Below are 19,205 nucleotides of genomic sequence, written 5' to 3' on the forward strand. Positions count from 1 at the left end.
ATACGCAGCCATCTAGGGGTTCGGAAATCCAGAGTTGTACAGAGGAAGGAAAATAAAGAAAATTCTATGCAAAAAAAAAATTTTTTTTAATTACGAATAAATATAAATATATACAGAGAAAGACAAGAAATTTGGAGAGTTTTTTTCTAAGTGACTAGAGACCTTGAAAAGGTAGAAAACTTTTTCAAAATTGGCACCTCGGAGTGGAAGTCTGTTTGGAGGCGTGGGGCGATTCAGGAGGTGTCAGTCCGGCCCAGCCTAGTGGGTGCATGGGGGGTGGGCGGTGCCTGGAAGCAGGAGGAGGAGGGAACGAGGGGTCAGGAAGGAGATGGGGGCGCGGGGCAGGGACAGCGTGCCCGGGGTCCCCGCCAGGCCTCTGAGCCCCCTGGGCTGGCCGGCAGGGTGCCCACCGCCCGCCCAGCCAGCGGCGTGCGGGGCGCCGGCGGCCCCCTCAGCCCGGGGACGTGCGAGGTGTGGAGCAGAAGGAGCGGAATGTGGGAGACGTGTTGCTAAGAGCCCCCGAGCGGAAGGAAATCCGGAGCCCGGCGCCCGGGCGCTGGCACCAGCGGCCCGAGGCTTCCGCCCACAGCTGGAGGGGCGGGCACAGCGAGGAGAGTGAGCCAGATGCAGGGGCGAACTCGGGGGCCGCCGTGGCCCCCGGCTGCTGCTCTTCGAAGGATGCCCTGGCCTTCGGCAGCCTCGGGGAAGTCTGACCTCAGAGAAGCCACGGCTCAGGCCCCAGAGTGGGGCCGAGTCCCTTCCTACCGGGGAGGCCTGCTTCCTCCCAGACCACCTGGGCCCACGGAGACTGCCACTTCTGCTTCTTGTCCCGGCCGGAACATCCCCTGCCTCTCCGCGCCGGGCCCGGCTCGTGGGCCCGGTGCCACGTGAGGAGCGCCCACTCGCCCAGCCCGCAGTGCAGGCCCCGCTCTGCCTGCTGGACCTGAGCGGCACGCACGCAACCTGCATATCGTGCGGGAATTCATGCCCTCGGGGTCCCCCGCGCGATGGGAGACAGCCTCGGCGGGTAACCGTGTCCCCACTGCGTCCCCCGGGGAGACGGCTGAGAGGGGCAGGCCACGAGAGCCCTCGGTAGGGCCGGCCAGGTCAAGCGCCATGGCCCAGGCCCCAGCGACGCCCCTGTGCAGCCCCCAGCACCTTCCCTGCCCCCCGGGGGCTCCCGTCCCCAGCGAGCCACCTGTGCCCTCAGGCCTTGCAGTCCCTTGTCTTGGGGTTTTGCTCTTCGAGGGGACCCAGGACGCGAGGTGCATGTGCGCGGTGTTTAGCACAGCGCCCGCCACCGACCGGGCGCTCAGCATTAGGCAGCACAAACAGCGATGGTTCTGCCTCGCACACCGACAGGCGGACCTGGGTCCGTCAGAAACAAAGAAGTAGCCGCAGCCGGGCTCGTGCCGTGGGGTTCACCCGAAGGCAATGGGGAGCGCGCACATTTCGAGGCAGGATGGGGAACTTCCCAGAACCCCATTCCTCAGCTCTGCCGAAAGGCTTCAGAGGCACTAAGGGGCTGGAAGGGGCCCGTCTGGTCGGAGGCTGTGGGCACAGCCGGAGCGGAGGGCCGGGCGGGGGGTGGGGGAGGCTGAGTCGGAAGGACCTGGTGCGCAGCTGGGAATGCGGGACGTGGGGGGGGCGGGGTCTGGGGTGACTTCCGGGGTCTGGCGTGGGTCCCAGGACAGACGGGGGTGCCGGGGCAGCGGCAGGGGGTCGGCCATCAGGGAGGAAGCAGAATGCTGCCTCTGGGCAGTGGGCTTGGGCAGCTGGGCCCGGGGCGGGAAGCTGGCCTTCCCTTCCTGGCGTCCTTTGGGTTGAGTTCCATCTCTTGGTGGCAACGCGTAAAACCAAGGAGAGAGAGGACTTCAGAGCCACCGCTCGGCGAGCCGGGCGGAGGGAGGAGGTGAGCCGGGACGCACCAAGGGGGTCTCCAGGGGGGCTGGGGCCACCGGAGGCCGCGGAGGGCGCGGCAGGCGGGGGGTGGCCCCGGGCGGCCGGAGGGGCGCGGCGCGGCCGTGGCCTTGACTTTGCCACGTAACCATCTTCCACGCGTGCGCTCGCTCTTCCTGCCTGTAACGCGCCCTGGCATCTGGGCCTCGGCGACCTCTGTCCCACACGTGTGGAGTGCGGCGGGGAGTCAGAGTCTAACCGCTACGCCTGGCGTTGCAAACCCAGATGCCTCAGGCCCAAGCAGGCAACACGACCGAGTCGGGGGCCAGGGCCGGGAGGCTCGTGGGGCCCTCCGACAGGCCGGGGGCAGCGCCCGGAGCAGCTCACCCTCGGCCCCAACGGGGCGCCGGACCCGCAAACCCGAGGCTCCAGCCTCAGCTTTATTATTTTTTTCCTCCACAAAAATCTAGAAATCTAAACTTAACAACAAAGCACAAAAGTGAAAACACCCTGACAAGCCACGCTGACGCTGCGGGGCCCGGGCCGGGCCTCCGGGCCGTGGGTGAGCGGCCTGTGCCCCCCTGCCCAGGGTGCCCGGGCTCCGCTCGCCAGCCGACGGCGGACACAGACCCTCGCCTCCGAGGACGCGGAGACGAGGCTCCCAGCTAACAAAGGAAGATTTCCGAGGCCAGATCTCAAAATGTTAATCAGATTCAGAGACATAAAACATGACAATTTAATGGTGTTTGGTGGAAACTGAAAATTCTTTAAAGTTCTAACTATCCTACATTGAATTCTAATACTTTTTTAATTATTAGATATAAAATGCTTATAATTTTAGGGGGAAATTAGACTTGGTAATTTATATTTCTTGTTTATACAGTACAATTTGCTGATGAAAAAATGTGCTAAACTTATTGATTCATGACCATAATTGTTTAATTATTTATCATCGCGGGATGGGATTAGCATTGCTAATAACACAGATGTGCACAAAGGCTGGGGAGCCAGGCGCGGCTTTTGTCTGGGGCGTGCGGGTCTCAGGGCCGGGTGCTTCCGGCCGGAGGGCAGCCCACCCGGGGCACGAGGCTCCCAGGCCACGCCTGTCTCCGTGAGAGTGACCGGAGAGGATTCTGCGTCGTGGTGGCACATCGGTCCTGCCTGAATCCGGAGCCTGGACCTGGGGACTGATTCGCGGCCCCCGGGAGGGCCCTTCATTCTGCCCACAGCCCGGCCGGCCCTGACCCTCTCGCTCCGCGCGGCCCGCCTGACGTCCACAAGGTCCAAGAGACCAGAGTGAGAGCCAGGATCACCGGGCTCGGTCAGCGGAAGTTTCTAGCACCTCCCAGAACTGGTCATTGGCTGCACATCATGTCCGTCACCATCACCTAAATCTAGAGGGGCACGAACCCGAAAGGAAGTCGCAGGTGACGCCAGCCCGAGCCTGACACCTGCTTCCTGAGCCAGCCTGTTCTCGGGTGGGGGAACCGAGTCCTGAAGAGCAGTCGCCGATGCCCTGGGCACAGCCCCGCAGCCTCCTGGGGAGGCGCACCGTGCGGGTGAAGCCCGGGACGGGGGGCTGGCGAGCGGGCGCATTCGGGAGCGGTCAGCACGAACGTGCTGGGCGGATCGACTCACCGGTCCCCAGTCGGGGCCACATGTCCACACCATTCACACCGTCGCCACCGCTCAGTGTGGGCCGGGCACCCGTCTCGGCCCCCCGAACCTGGGCGGACCCCGCGTCCACTGCTGGGCAGCAGCGGGCGCGGCGGGCACGGGAGCCGGCAGCCCGTGGGCACTGGCCCCGCTGGCCCCGGCGCTGGGCCTTGCCGTGCGGAGCCCACGCCTGTGGGCTGGGCACACGGAACGGTGCTGCCGCCCGGCACGGCCACAGCCGGCTGCCCGGACCCCGAGGACCCCCGAACCTGGAAACCCGGATGCTCGGCCCACGCGCTGCCCCGGCAGACGGCTGCCCCGACGGGCGGCCTAGACGGCGGGCGTTGAGTGGGGTCCCCGGCTGCCTTGGGAGGCAGAGGCTGAGGTCACCCCGCTCCCTGCCCTGAGCCACGGGGTCCCCGTGCCTGGGACTGAAGAAGAGCCCCTGCCTGGCCGCTCTCGCCCAGCCTGCGCTGCCCGCTCGGCACCCTACACGCCACCTCCCAGGCGACCAGACTGGGCCGTGCCACCCCTGAGTCCTTCGCACCTGCCCTGAATATGCGCGTGGCAGCCCACGGCCACTCGGCCCCTTTCCCGCATTCCCCTGGCACAGCCGGGTTGGGAGGGCGAGGCCAGGCTTCCAGACGAGGCGCCGAGGGAGGCCGGGGGAGGGGGCGTCTCACCTTGGGCCCCCTGGGGTAGGTGGCTCTCACCGCGTCCCCTGGCCTGAGGCCCAGGCAGGGGTAGGGCCTCCTGGATGGGACGTGCCGCCCACCACGGTCCAGGGAGAGAGCAGGGCCAGCGCTGCCCCACACGGCAGAGCCCGGAGCCACAGGGAGCTGCGGCCCAGCCCCCCGGAGGCCCGGGGCCCACCGCCACGGCGGCCCAGCCTCCCCAGCACCCTGGCGAGCACCCGCCTCTCAGCGGCTAACGGGATAAAGGCCGGGTAACGAACCACGCAATCCCCCAGCTCGCAAAGAGGCAATCGTGCGACTTTCTACACAGCTTCAAATATATTTTGCAAACTAGGACTCAGACAAATATTAATGGCAGCAAATTACAGTACTTAGCAGAATTATCACCTAGCAAAGAGGCGCTTTTAATCTATAAAAAATATCAACAAAAGATGTAAATATGAACCCCTCAATGGGTGGTGTATCTTGAAGGAAATATACATCTAATCTCACAGTGTGTTTCTCTAACACCTGGGGAGAAGGTTAACAATTCCGAGACGCTGCCTACGGCTAGAGAACAGTTTCCGACGTGGGTCTGTGGGTATCAGAGCCTTTAAATCTGTCATATAACCATGGGGAGGGCGTGGGGGCCTGGCCGCCTGCTCCCCCGTGATGGGAAGGCGGCCCCTGAGAGCCGTTTGAACAGCCCACTTCCCTTCCCAAAGCCCCTCGTTCACGGGGCTCCCCCCAGCCTCCTGGGGAGACGGGGCTGGCCCAGCGCTGGGCCCTGCCCGAGGTGCGGCTCGCGGTCCTGGCCCGCCACTCCCTCGTGAAGATGGGGAGACCGCGGGGACCCCAGTCACAGGGGAATGGAGCTGCTGGGGCCCTCGGGAGGGGGCGTCAGGCGGTGCGGACGCCACTGTAGCGTGGTGTGTGAGGGCGCCCCGGGACACCGCCACGGGACACGTGGGCCCCCCAGGCCCGCCCGCCGACCTCCCACGGGCCCGGCAGGCTGCGAGGGGACGGTGGCAACGTGCCGAGGTGCTTCCCCCACGCCGCCCCGCGTGTCGGCCCTTGAACTCTGGGTCTCGGCCGGGAGACTCAGGCTCCCCAGAGACCCTGCAGCTCCCAGGCGGGGGCCCAGTGGCCCCTGGGCTCAGCGGGGACCAGAGAGGAGGGACTCGCCGTTCGGGTTTCTCCGTCCCCTAAACCCGCCCCCATCAAGCTGTCCCGTGCGCCCCTCGGCGATCTTCATCAGGAGCGCTCGGCTGGACTTGAACTCCCGAGACGGCTCTGAACCGAAAGTTGGTGTCTCCCCAAAACCCCTACGTTGAGCCTCGTCCCTGGCATGGCGGGTTTTGGAGGTGGGCCTTGGCGGGGGGGGTGACAGGCGGGGGTACAGCCAGGAAGGGGCCCCCGCCAGACACGGAAGCTCCCGGCGCCCTGGTCTTGGACCTTCGGCCCCAGTCGTCTCTCGTTTAAGCCGCCCGGTCTGCGCACCTGTCACGGCAGCCGGAGCGGCTAAGACGGGGCCTCGTGTCACCAAGAGGACAGAGGTGCTTTGGCACTCGAATCCCGTTCACGAATCTCTAAGACCCCTCGGCCCTTTAGCCATTGTGTGTCCTGCTCCTTCCCGCGGGGCTTTGCGGCTCCGTCCTGGCCCACCGTCCCCCATCCCCAGAGCCCGGAGCTCGTACTTCTGGGTACACGGGGTGAACGTGGTCACGCCCCGTGGGGGCCGGGCCGCCCCTCCTCCCGGGTGGTCTCGGCTCTCGAGTCGGGGACCAGAAGCCTGTGTGTCTCCGTCCTTCCCTCATCATCCCCACGCTCCGCCCTGGCGGACAGAACATTCCGGCAAGGCCCCATCCATACACACCAGGGACCCCAGCCCGACTCCAGTCCCCACAGGCCCCCGGCCAGGCCCCCCTCACCTGGCCGTGCCCCCAGCAGGCGCTGGGGGCCCCACGAGCCTTGGCCTCTCCAGGCGCCTGGAGGCAGAGCCGCCTCGGGGGCTCCCGCTGCTCGACCCCGTGGGGCGGGTGTTTGTGTTTAGCGGAGTCGAGCTCGTAAAGCCGCACCGTCGAGAGAGCCGCTGAAACAGTTGTAACTATTGATGGTTTCTCAGAAAAGGATGTTGCTCTTCCTGGTTTGCTCTGCATCCCGTTAAGACGCACCTGGCTTGGTCACCAGGAGGGCAGGGGGCAGCGGTCACGACTGCTTCCCTGGGCAGGACTGGGACCCAGGGGCTCGACAGGACGTTTCTGTCACGTGCAAGAAACCGCGCCTTCTCACCCGACCCTCGGAGCTGCAGCTTCAGGGTAGACGCTTTTTGTGAAGACAGCGACCCCTGCACGCCAAATGGGGCTCGGTCCCCGACTCCGCAGGACCGTGGGCGACTGACCGACCCCTCAGTGGCGAGTCGCCACCGTGAACGGCGTGGGACAGGCCCGTCCCCACCTCTCTCACCGGCTACGCCCAGAACGGATTGCATCAGGCTCACGTAGCGCTCCGAGCTTCCCAGGACGGGCGCCCGAACCACGGACGACTGTCCCCCCACCCCGCCCGAGCCCTGGGCTCACAGTCCCGCCTCCCAGCGTCCTGCCGCCGTAGCCCCAGTGGGGTCACGGCCACTGTCCCAAAGGGAACGGTGTTAAGAAGCTCTACGTTCACAGAAGAGCAGAGCTGATAACATCGAAGCTCGGCCCCCCCTGCCGGCCCCCGTGAACATCCCTCCGTGTCCCCACGGGGAGGCCGAGCTCCTCGGCCACGGTGGGCGGGAGGCAGGCAGGGACGTGCACCTTCCCCTGCGACACGGGCCACGGAAGGGCTTCGGGGTCAGAGTGCCCGCATCCCTCATTTTCCCCTGAGATGTGGTGACACGGGGCTCCCCAGTGGCCGCAGGACCCGGCTGACCGGGCAGCCACCGTCCCCTGGCCTGGCTGGTGCGTGGTGGTCAGGGCGGGCAGGAAAGAGGAGACGCGGCCGGGCCTGGGCTGCAGAGGGTTTGCCAGGACGTCCCCGTCCCCACGGGCTCAGGGCCACCTCATGCCCCTCGGGCCCCCTCCCTGCAGGCCCTGCAGCAAGGCCCAGTGACCACGAACGCCCATGGGCCTCACAGCGGAAGGGCCCTCCCAGCATGACTCTCAGGGTCCCGGCCACTGCTGGAGGCCAGGGGGCCGCGCTGCACCTCTCAGGACAGCTCGGAGGGGACCTGCCTGACGGGCCCCTCAGGACGGGCAGCGGCCCCCCAGGGCAGGCTCTGAGCTCACACTGGCCGGGGAGGGGGCGTTGGCCTCCCCACAGGAGGAAACTGAACCCCCAGCAGGAGGCCCTGCCAACAGCCTCACGGGCCGCGTGCAGGGGGAGGCCAGGACTGAACCCCTCGGCTCCTGACCTGCCGCCCTGAGGACCCCTGGGACACACCTCCAGGCAGCGGGCAGGACACCGCACCCCACGACCAGGCAGGTGGTCCGCACGCCCTGAGCGTCACCCCATCCAGGCCCTCCCACCGGGCCCCCCGCCTGGGCCCCCCGACTGCAGGCTGGGAACAGTTGGAGTTCTCAGCAGAACCTCCGTGAAAATTATGCCACGACCCGCACAGGGCCTTGCCAGCCCTGAAGCCCGTGGGACGTCAGCTCTCGGTCTTCGTGGACGGGCCACAGTGTCCCCTGCGGGAATGCCACCGATGGGCGCTGCCGGCCCAGCCCCCAGGTCTGAGTTCCCCAGAGCTGGGGGCTGGGTGCTCCATGTTGGGCTGTTGGCCAGGGCGGCTGCCCCTGTGTCCCTGTCATTCCCCTCGGCCCGGCCCTGGCCCTGGCCCTCAGGGCCACCCAGGTCTGGAACGGCGGGCGAAGGGGGGTCTCAGGACAGGTCCAGCAGCAGGGCTGGCCCATCCGGCTCGTCCTTCTCAAAATGCAGACTGCGCTCCAGTCCATGAAACCGGCGCTGCCCCCGGGGTCCCCTCCCGGGAAGTCCCCGCGTCAGCGTGTTCAGCCGGGGAGACCCGCCCTAGCCGCCACACGCAGACACTCTGCCCCCCATGAAGCGCTCCCACGCCCCTCTCCGGCTCCCTGCGGCCACGGCCCCCCACCCCGCCCCGCAGGTCCGAGAGAACGCGGGGTGCATGCCGGGGAGTTGCTTTGACGAACCGAGAACGCATCCGTCAAACCGCTAGATGTCGTCTGCCGAAGGCCCAGCCACGTGCTCGGTGCTGGCGGAAGAACGCGGCACAGAGAGGGGGAGGCCGGGTCCGAGCTCGGGAGCCCCGAGACTTCAGGGGGGCTAGGAGGACGCCCTCGGCTCCCTCGGGGCTGTGGGCACTGGCGGGCGGGAGGGGCAGGAGCAGGGCAGCTGGACGGACGGACGGGCAGCCCCTGCCGGCCAGGCCACCGCGTAGGTGGCCGGGCCTGGGCGCCCTGGAGGCCACGCTGGGAGGGACCACGCGGAGCCACTAAACCCTTCGGGGCCCGTCGCCTCCTAGGTGATCATGGCGGCAGAGGACAGCGGGAGGAAGCTTGTCGCCAGTGTGCTGGCTTTTGTGACCGGCAGCTGACACAGTGAACGCTGCCCGCGCGGTGCCGAGCGTTTTCTGTGAATCTGCGGCCCCCGCAGCTGACGAGGCGGCACGAGTCCCGTCGCGGAGCAGTTTAAACGCAGAGACCCGGAGCAACCTGACCGCGAGAAGCAGGTGTCAGGCCTGGACCGAGACGCTGACCTTTGCCCGGAGCCAGAGCCGGAGCCGGCCACGTGCGAGGACCATGCCGTGAGCCCCCCTGTGCAAACAGCCTGGAACGCGGGCCGCACAGGTAAGTCTCAGGTTTCTAGGGGCCACGTGAAAGAATCAGGTGAAACTAATCTCCACAAGGCGTTTTACTTAACCCCGATGTTATCCGGAAGATTATTTACCATGTAATAAACGCGGGAACCATTAATGAGATCCTTACATGCTCTTCCTTGCACTGTCTTCGGGGTCCGGCGTGGCTCTGGACTGACAGCGCGCCCCCTGCCGACAGGCCCCACGGCCACGCGTGGGCCCCGAAGGGTGACAGAGGGGCGCCGTTGGCCATGACGCTGGGACGAGGGGCGGGGCTTCCCGGGAAACCCGGTCCCTGCAGGCGCGGGGGAAACGGGGCCCCGCACCCCCGGCCGCAGCCCCTGGGCCCGCGCGCCCCCCTGCTCGGTGCTGCTCTGCGTCTGCTCCCCTCCCAGTCTCTCAGACTGAACCGCCGCTCATTGTCGTCGACCTTCCTGGCTTCCTGATGAGTGTGTTTAAAAGGCGCAAAGCCCCGTCTGGGCATTGCTCCCCGGGGCCCACCCCTTTTAGCAGGTGGCGTCGTCGGCTCGCTCCATTCCGGGTTGTCCTAATCCATTCCTTCTGCTCGAAGCGTGTCCTGGAGCCGCTAAGCCCCTAAGGATTCTCGGCTGCCCCGCCGCCCCCACCGCCCAGCGCTCCGCTCTGGCCGGCGCACGGGGGACGTGGCCCGCCGACCCTTCGAACATGTGGGGTCTCCCTTCTCAGCCTGTCGCATGGTTTATTTTCACAAATGACCTGTCACTGTCAAGTCCCTTCAAAGAAGCCGCTCGCTGCCAGGTAAGCACAAAGTCAAGTCACGGCACCCTGTCCCAACCCGTCCTTCCGTCCCCCAGAGCCCGAGCTTGGCCTGCGGGCCTCCCGAGGGCCAGGCGCCCCCAGCCCCCGGCGCCCCCGGGGTTCCGGCTGCTAGCCCTTCACCTCCCTGCCCCTCAGGGCCCAGACGTGGCTGTCACTCTCCTGTATCTGCCTCAAAGAAACCCCAGGCCAGGCAGGAGCCGCAGAAGGAGCCCTGACCGGCGGGCGGCTGGGAGGAGGGGGCCGGTTCCGGGCACCCAGGAGCCGCGGCCACAGACGCCGCCACGGCGGCCAGGACAACGCTGGATCCGGCTCCGGCTCCGGGACCTTGCCCAGGGCCAGACGAGGAGCCGGAGCCTCGCGTGGCCGCGTCGCCTCATTCGCCCCGACGGTGTTCACGAGCCACTTCGTGGCTGCGAGGACGGGCTGCTAAGGACGGTCGCTTGCCTGTCGGCTGCAGAGCTGGGCTCCAGGCCGCCCCGTCAAATGAGCACGAGGCCAGAACTGACCCATTTCTCAGACAGGAAGTTGGGACGGAGCTGCAGAAGGGTCCGCGTGGAGCCCGGGGCTGCTGGGTGGGGCCTGGGGACCACTCCGTGGTCCAGGGCCCAGCTCCTAGCCTCCGAGAAGACAGGAGCAGCAAGCCAGGCGGCCTCCCCCGGGACAGGGGGCCCCAGGGGAGGTCAGACCCACCTTCCTGCCATCGGGCGAAGCCCAGCTCCTCAGAGCACCTGGGCGTGGCCCCTGCAGTCTGCGGCCCAGCCAGGGGAACTGCGGGTGTGGCACGTGCTCCTGGCCTTGCTACCTCTGTGGGGTGCCAAAGGGACCCCAGAGAGGATGGACAGTCGCCGACAGGCCGGGGAACCCCGACTCCGGCCTCACAAATGCAGCCCCGGAGACAGGCGCGCGCCGACCCCGTGGTGGTCCCGACCAGGAGCCCCCGCTCGGCCCGGCAGGGGTCCCGGGCGAGGCAGACGGGACCCACCACGCTGGCCGGCGCTGCAGAGCGGGCCCGCGAGGCGAAGTGATAAATTCAGGAAAACAAGCAGAGTGACCCGCCTGGTTGGTTGGTTTTTCTAGATACCATCTACATATTTTAGAAACGTACAACCTGCTAATAGAAATGAATAAACTACTCAACCATAAAGTTTCTATGGAAGATATGCTTGTTCTGATTCGAAAGGGCATCTGCTATCTGCAATATTGATAATACTTTTCAAATTTCATCTGCTTTTGTTTGCATTCTGTGTCGTCTGTTTAAACACACTGGGAATAATAATGAATCCTGCATTATCTCTACTTTTTCAAGGCCGAACATATAACTTTATCACAAAAATAATTAAAATTCTTTGGCACTCTTGTATCTTTTCCATTAAACGTTATCAACCAGTGACAATAAACTAACACAAGCCCAAGGCTGGCCGTGGCCGCCTTCACAAAGAACGCGTTTGTCCCCGGGCAAGGGACAGGAATTTTCAGTTTACAGGGTCAGATGGTTCTGAAGTTTTTACATAGAAGACCACAAATCTCCACTTCCTGTCCCCCAACAGAGGCTGGCGGCGGGCACGGGGCGCCCCGTAAATTCTCAGGCAAGAATACACTTTAATAGGCAAAAAACCTTGGCAGCTTAATAATTCTGAGTTGCAAATTTAAATATTTTACATATCATTAGACATTAAAAACAAAGATTTATGCGGCTCGTCTCCGTGGAGTGAGGGGCCCGTGGACTCCACACACGGCCATGAATCTGCTCGAGGTTCATTAGCCGGGCGGCCCGGGCTGCGGCCCGTGGAGTGGCGGCCGCCTGCAAGTCACGGCTTCTGTTCTCCCGCCATCGGGTGGCACTTGAGGGGACCCACCCCGAGCAACAGCCCCCACGTCGCCCTGCCCGGCCACGGGCGGTCACCGGGGGCTGGACCCCTTCTCCCCACCCACCTTGACATGCACGCCAGAGCCAGCTGGCTCACGTGACTGGCCCGGGACAGGCTCGGCCGGGGAGTCGGGGAAGAGGTCGGGGGGGGAGGGGGAGGGCTCCCCACAGCCACAGCCCTGGCCCCACGGCCCCGCCCCAGGGTCCCAGGCACAGTGCTCCAGGCACCTCCTCGCTTACTCACCACGTCTCAAAATCCTTCCTTCCTTTCAAGCTGCTCACAGGAGCCCCCCAAAAGCCACTTGGGGCCACAAGCAGCCCCCCACTGCGCCTGGTCCCGCCAGTCTCCGCAGCCGTCACTCAGGACCCCTGAGCCGCCTGCTCCCCTCCCCTGCCCACGAGGTCCTTGCCAGTGTGCCAGGCTTCTCCCCAGGCCTTGTCCCCCGCAGGCCCCCCGCCGGCAGCGGGGGACGGGCTCTTGCTAACTGCACCTTCTGCTGGCCTGTCCCCATGCTCTGACACGCAGCTGGCCCTGCGGGGACCGGCCTTCGCAGGCTCTCCTGTCCCCCGGGACACTGCGCGACCCCACGACCCCCCGTCAGACCCCACACTGCAGCCACCTCCTCCGCCAGGCTCACACCCCCAGCCACCTCCCCGGGCCCTGACCCAGGGCCGGCACCGGGCAGCCAGGGACAGTCCCTGCCCCAGAGCCCTGTGACTGCCCGCCCCGGCCGGCCAGGCCTGCTGCCCCCATGTCCCCCGCGCCTCCCCGCAGAAACCGCGAGGGCGGCTGGTGGCCTGGCTTCCGCCCAGCCCAGTGCCCCCGCCCCCCCATGGTGGCCCTGCGAGGCTCGCTGTGCCCCCCCCCGGGAACTGACAGTAACGAACTGTGTTTCCAGTGGCCATTGTCTCCCCATCTGTTGGCCTCATCGTACCTCAAAGTTCCTAATGATACACTGTATTTTGAAACATGGCACGTAGGACATTCACACTGAACCCTCCACCACGTGTCTGGGCGCCACGGCCCCCGACCAGCACGATGTGGGGCCGGCTCCCCGAGACGCTGGCGGAGGCGGCAGGTGGCACCGGGCGGCGCGAGGGGCCTGGCGGGGACCGGCGGCCCGGGCACCCAGGACCGGAAGCCGCGCGCGGCCGCCCGCCTCCTGGCCCACAGGAGGCTGGAGGGTGCTCAGCGGCAAGGTGGACGGGCCCAGGAGAGAAGCCAGCGGCCCCCACGCGGGCCGGAACGGGGCAGGTCACCGCCCGGTCGCCGCCCAGTCACCCACAGAGAGGCCCCGGCCGGCCGGCTCCGCACGGACCTGTCGGGGGCGTCTCTAGTCCTGTGTGCCGAGGTACCCGGGGACGGCGAGGGCCACCAGACACCTGAGGAAAGTCTCCAATAAGAGCGACGGAGGCCACGAGACACTTGGGAGCCGTGGGGTGACGCAGGCGGGAGGAAGAGCCCGCGGCCCGGGGAGCCGCGCCGCCCCGCACGGCCAGGCCACAGCCACCCAGCGGCCGCTCCCGCCCCTGCCGCCCGGCGGTGCTCAGTCTGACCTCTGACCTCTGCAGACCCCGGACGAGCGGCGCGTGGCTGCTTGTCCACGTGTGGCCGCCTCGCTTCGCCCGTCGTGATCACACTTACAGGTCTGTGTGTTTCGCCTTGTTTTTTTCCCCCACAATTTTTTTTAAAAAGAGGAAATGCCCACGACGGTATCGTGAATGCCTCCGAGACGTGGGAAAGGGCCCGAGTCCGTGAAATCGAGCCAGAGACGGAGGAAAGGGGCGCTCGGTAAAGACCGAGAAGGAAAAGCGCGGTTCAGAGTGAGGAATGTGGGAGCAGAGCGGCCGGAAGTCACCGGAGTCCCCCAGAAGCAGGGCCAGGGAGGAGGGACGGTCGGGGCAGCGGGGTGCGCGGCGGGGGCCGGGGGGAGCCGGGACCCGCGCCTGGCAGCGGCCAGCGCAGAAGCCCGCGGAGGTGACCGGAGACACACCCGGGAACCGGGCAGCTGGGTTTCTGGGGCACACGGACCGTCCCCATGGGGTTCAGAAGGGCGGGGACAGGGGAGGCTTGCGAAGCCGTCAGAGGACAAAGCGGGCCACACTGGAAAGGTGCAGACTGGGAAAAGCCTGGGGCGTCTCAGCGGCCCCCGGAGCCGACAGTGGGGCGGCGCCGTCCACGGGGGGAGCGGGGCCCGCGGCTTCCGCCCCGACCTCTGGATCCAGCCACACGGCCAGTCGAGAGGGAGAGGGGCCGGCAGCGCCCCACATGCAGGTCGGCAGAGCCACCTCCCGGGAGGCTGCCGGAGGCGCCCCCGCCCGAGGGGACACACTGGGGCAGCAGCCCAGGCGCCAGGCGACTCGGGAGCCAGCGGGGCCCCGGCCGGGGACCACCCCAGAGCCCGGGGCTCCGCGGAGGGGCGGCCTCGCGGTGAGGACGGAAGCGTGACACGGCCTGACGTGGCACGTGGCCGCGGTGACGGGAGTCTGGCACCGGCTAATGACGGCCCATTTTTCAACCCGGCAAAGACAGTAACGAAGAAAACAAATGCCATTAGAGCGGCCGCGTCGGGAGCGGCCGCCGCGGGGCTGACGGCGGCGGCCGGGGCAGGAGCCGGCGGTGCGCGCGAGCCACGAGCCGTCTCGCGTGGGGAGCAGTGCACGCACGTCGGCCGCACACACACAGGTGTGTGCAAAGCAGGTCGCGCTGGACTGGAGGGGCCGCTCACACAGCCGGCGGGGTGGACGCCTTGGGGACGAGCCTCGCACGGGGGGCAGGGTCCCGATGCAGTTTCCACAGCCCCGTGGGGGCGCTGACCGGAGCCAGGTGGGGCTGGGCCGTCCACCTGGCCGAGGGACGAGCACCACATCAGGGCTGGGTGGTCCGGTCCCAGGCGCAGCTGTCCCCAGTCACCTGGAGCCGGACACCTGGCTGGCCGGGAACGGCGGGCTCCCAAGGGCCCTGGGCTGCCCCGGCCCTGACACCCTTTGACCCTCTCTGGGCCGCCCCGCAGCCCCAGGGGCTCTGCAGACCTCCCTCCCCGGGAGCCACAGGTGTGTTGGTACCGTTAGCTGCCAAGACCCTCATGTCCTGCCCCCCCTCTCGGGGAGGGGACCCCAGCTTGGCTGAAGCCGGAAATCCATACTCCTGACATGATGAGACCGTCGGCCCTCAGAGACGGATTTACCCCAGCAGCCCAGCCGGAAAGCAGGCCGCTCCCTGCGTCAGAGGGACGCCCCCCCCCAACCCCCCCGCGACCAGCCGAGCCCGCCAGGCCCGGCCCCCCGCGGGCCGTCCACCCCCGCGCACAGCCCTCACCCCTTCCCTGTCCCACTGGGAGGCAGACACCGGCCCCACCCATGGGCGAGGAAGCCGGGCTGGGCTCAGGGACGAGCGGTGGCCTCGCTGCCTCCCACGCCGCAGGGCCCTCCTGCTGGGGACCTCGGCGTCCTCGCTGCATGGGTGAGCCTTGACCCCTGGGCCCCACAGGCCAGCGTCGCCTGGGACCCAGGCTGGGGGTCAGGTACTCAGAGGCGTGGGGGGCCCATCGGCCTGCTGGTGCCGGGGAGCCCCAACATCCAGTGTCATGTCACCGGGCAGCACCCAGTGTCCCCGACCCCACGCTGGGCCTCGACCTGCCCACCTCACTCCCCTTCTCCCCTCCCGGCGGACACCCAGCCTCCTGGTCTCTCTCCCTAGCCAGCTTTGTTGTATGGAAACAAAAGGGATTTTTCTAATTTCGACCCATGTTCCCCTCTGGCCCCGGGCAGTGGGGGCCCATGGGAGGGGCAGGGGCTTGGAGCAGTAAGGCGAGGTCGGGCGCAGCGACCCGGCTGGCCCAGGGCTTGCAAGGTGGCACGCGGCCCCCAGCCTGGCTCTGCTCGTCCCCTTCGGATGCTGGCGGAGGCCCCTGTGGTCCGTCGGGCCCTGCCCAGACACCTGTGCCCCAGAGGCCTGTGGGCACTTCCCACATGCTAGGCGGCCCACCCTTCTTGGGCCCAGGTGTGTGGGCCCGTCGGATGCAATGGGGACTGTCCAGGAAGGCCTGGCCCAGCCTCAGAGGGGCCATGTGCTGGTGGGGAGGGGACAGGAGCGCGGAGGCCACCAGCCCCAGTGGGCACAGGTGAGCAGCCTCAGCCTGCTACGGGGGGTCCATCCACCGAGTCCCGCCTGTCCAAGGCCTGCCAGGCCAGGGGGTCCTCCCTCGTTCTACGGGGAGCAGGCAGGGTGCACCAAGTAGGCCTGGGGTATGGGTTTGTGGGCCACGGGGAAGAGCCTTCAGATCAGGGGACAGAAACGGGGTACGGCCAGCCAGTGGGGATGCCCCGGCCTCAGACGGCGCCCCGCGGCCTGCTCCGAGCCTCGCTTTCCTCCCCTGCCGTTGGGGAGCTGCACTCACACCTCTGTCCCTCGGCTACTGCCCTGCGAAGGGCCAGTGGCCCTTGTCACTGAGCTGAGTAGAGGCAGGGGCTGCGGGGTGGGGGTCCTGCCCGTCACCCTGCGCCTCTCTCAGGACGGACGCGGCTGTCTCGGCCACTCTCCCCAGAGTCTCCGCGTCGAGGAACTACCACCGTGAGCCCCAAGTGTCACCCGTAAGTGACATGGTAGGCGCCCCGACTGGGGAGGGCCTGGGGGACGGCCCTCTGTGGCAGGCGGGGCCGGGGCCCGAAGCAGCCCCCTGAGACCCCGCACACCCCCAACTCCGGAGCCTCCGTCCCTCAGTCCCCTCGCGTGGGCTGCCGGGTCCGGGGACCGCCCACCCGCGTGGCGGGGGGCGGCAGAGAGGGGCCTGGGGGACAGCGGGGGACGGCGTCGCAGGGAGCTGCTCAAAAGCCTGCCCCCCGCGCGCCCCTCCCTGCTCCCAGAGCACAAAGGGCCCACTTCCCATCTGCTCCCTATTCAAGCATGCATCTCCATTGTCAATAAAAGCCATTTTTAAGGTCAGCTCTTCCCCATCCACCGCCAACCCCACGCCGCTCCGGCGGCACCGGCCCCGGCCCCACATCATGAAATAAAAATTAAATTGTAGTTGGGCTTTTAAATCAACTCAATTAAAATAAAGAGATTCTTGGCTTGATATAGGGAAATATTTGTATTTCCAATTCTATTTGTTAATACATTGACATATGTGCTATTTTTTAAATGTAGCAGTAAGTGCACTTTCTGTCAATGCCATAGATTTTTTAATAGACTGAGAAAATGCATTTCATTTCTTCTTATTTCCCTTCAATACATCATTTGGTTCTGCTTTTTTGCCTGCATGAAATTCATTTTCTAATGGAAATATTTGTTTTGTAAATCAAATATGTATTATGCACAAAATGCAAAGCACAAATTAAATTATGTTAATGAAATGAAAGAGATATGAAATGCATATTTCATGGACAAAACATAACCTCAGCAAACAACCATTTCTTGATAAAATCTTTAAACACAATCTCATTGTGTGACAGACATATTGTTAAAGTAGATAGCACCTCATTTAAATGGTTGCCTTTAATATTAGTGCTTAGTATATAATTGTAAATAACTTTTGGGATGAAAAACCAATAATGAAATACTGTCTTTAATAGTTTGCTATTGATGTCAGCATAAAATTTGTCGTAGTTGAATATTGGAAATTGGGAGTTCACAGAAATATTCTCAAAAGCTGTAAATGATTGCATATTTAAATAGAGCTGACTAAGGCAAAGATGTTATAGATATTAGTAATAGGCAGAAAATTATGCTGACCTAACATTATTTGACAAAAACCACTGTTTTAAATTATATATTGGTTACACTTAATGAATAATAGATTTTGTAGGTGTTGTTTCTCCGATCGTAGTGCTGATGACATGATGTGCAGGGGACCGCTCGGTCGCCGCCTGCCGTGAGCTCGCCCTCGGCCCTCGGACGTGGGGTGTGGGCCGTCCACTGCTCTCCCCTGGGGCCTCCTCCCCAGCCAGGCACTGCCCGCGGGGGACAAGGCCACAGCGACTGTCCCGGCCCATCGGGAGCCAGCGGGCTGGGCCCACCCCCGATGGGCCAGCTCTCCCGGGGCACCTGTGGGACCCGTGGGAGGCTCGGCTGAGGGCGCGGCCTCGCCTGGGGGTCCCAGCACCGGCTAGCGGCGAGGCCTGGCTCGGAGCACGAAGGAGCCACCAAAAGACATTCGTCTTCCTCCAAGTCGCCTCTGTCACCAGCTGCACAGAAGATGGGAAGGGGCACACGCGCGTGCACACAGTCACACGCACACAGTCACACGCACACACAGTCACACACAGTCACACGCACCATCATTCTCACAGGTATCTAATCCGCGTGCTTCTCACGGATTCTTAAAGGGTTTTGCGCGGTTAGCAGTCAGAGGCCGCCCCCTGGTCCGTCAGGGTCACACGGGCCCGCGCCCTTTGCCCTCGGGGTCGGCAGGCGTGTGGCCCCGCAGGGCGCTCCCAGGGCTGCAGTGGGGGCGGGGAGCGCAGGCACTGGCGAGTGAGGAAGTCGCGGGGGCAGAAGCGGCTCCTCGGCGACTCAACTGTCTGGAAAGCAAGCGCTTAGGGCTCAGGACGCAAGGGGAAGGAAAAAGGAGAAACGGACGAGGGACTTCAGCTTCCTCCTCCGCGTCCCCCGCCGCACGTGCCCCGGCCCGGCCCCGGTCCCAGCGTGTGGCTTTGGGGACGTCACCCCAGCCGGGCCTGCGGGGCCTCCCCCGTTCTGAGTGGTCTGAGTGCCCAGCTCGGCCGGCCAGGCAGACGCAGACGCGGGCTGAGTCCCGCCCGGTCTGGCAACTGGAGTGCGAAGGCACCAGATCCGCCCTGCGACCTAAGCGCCACCCACCACGGGGCGCAAGGGGCCACGGGAAGGAACGGGGTGCCCTCCACGCCCCCTGCAGGGCACCCTGGTGCTGCTGCTTCTTGCCCCGACAGCCAGGGGGCATGAAGGGACCACCTGGTCTTTCACGGGGACCACGGTGGCCAGTCACTGCCCCAAAGGTCATGATAGGGGTGGGGTGAGCCAAGGAGGGCCCTCTGCCAAGGCCTGCACAGCCCCAGCAGGGTCCCCAGACCTCCGGCCGTTCCCAGGTCCCCCCTCACACCCTTCACCAGACTTCCGGCACCCAGTGGTCCCCGAGAAATAATAAGTGACATTCCATCGGGAGGTCGGGACAGGCTGGGGCCGGGTGCTGGGGTTGGGACACACCCCAGCCCTCGGCGCCATCCCGGGCAAACAGGAGGCGTCTAATGAAGGCTTCCTGCTGCATCTCCGAGGGGGACGACAAGGTACGATTCCTTCGTGGACACCTGTGAGGTGCGGGGCGGCGCGCCCAGCGCTGGGAGTACAGCAGGCTGCACAGCCCCTCGTGGGGTTCACGGCGGGTCACCCCGCTGCATGCTGGGAGGCTGAGAGCAGGGGCGCTGGCCCCTTCTGCGGCCGGGTCGGGCGGAGCGCCGGCTCCCGCATCCCCCTCGGCGTCTGGGGCCCGCTGGCCGTCTTTGGGTTCTGTAGCGCGCAGAC

This window comes from Rousettus aegyptiacus, unplaced genomic scaffold (genome assembly GCF_014176215.1).
Source record: "Rousettus aegyptiacus isolate mRouAeg1 unplaced genomic scaffold, mRouAeg1.p scaffold_m13_p_14, whole genome shotgun sequence".
Lineage (NCBI taxonomy): Eukaryota > Metazoa > Chordata > Mammalia > Chiroptera > Pteropodidae > Rousettus > Rousettus aegyptiacus.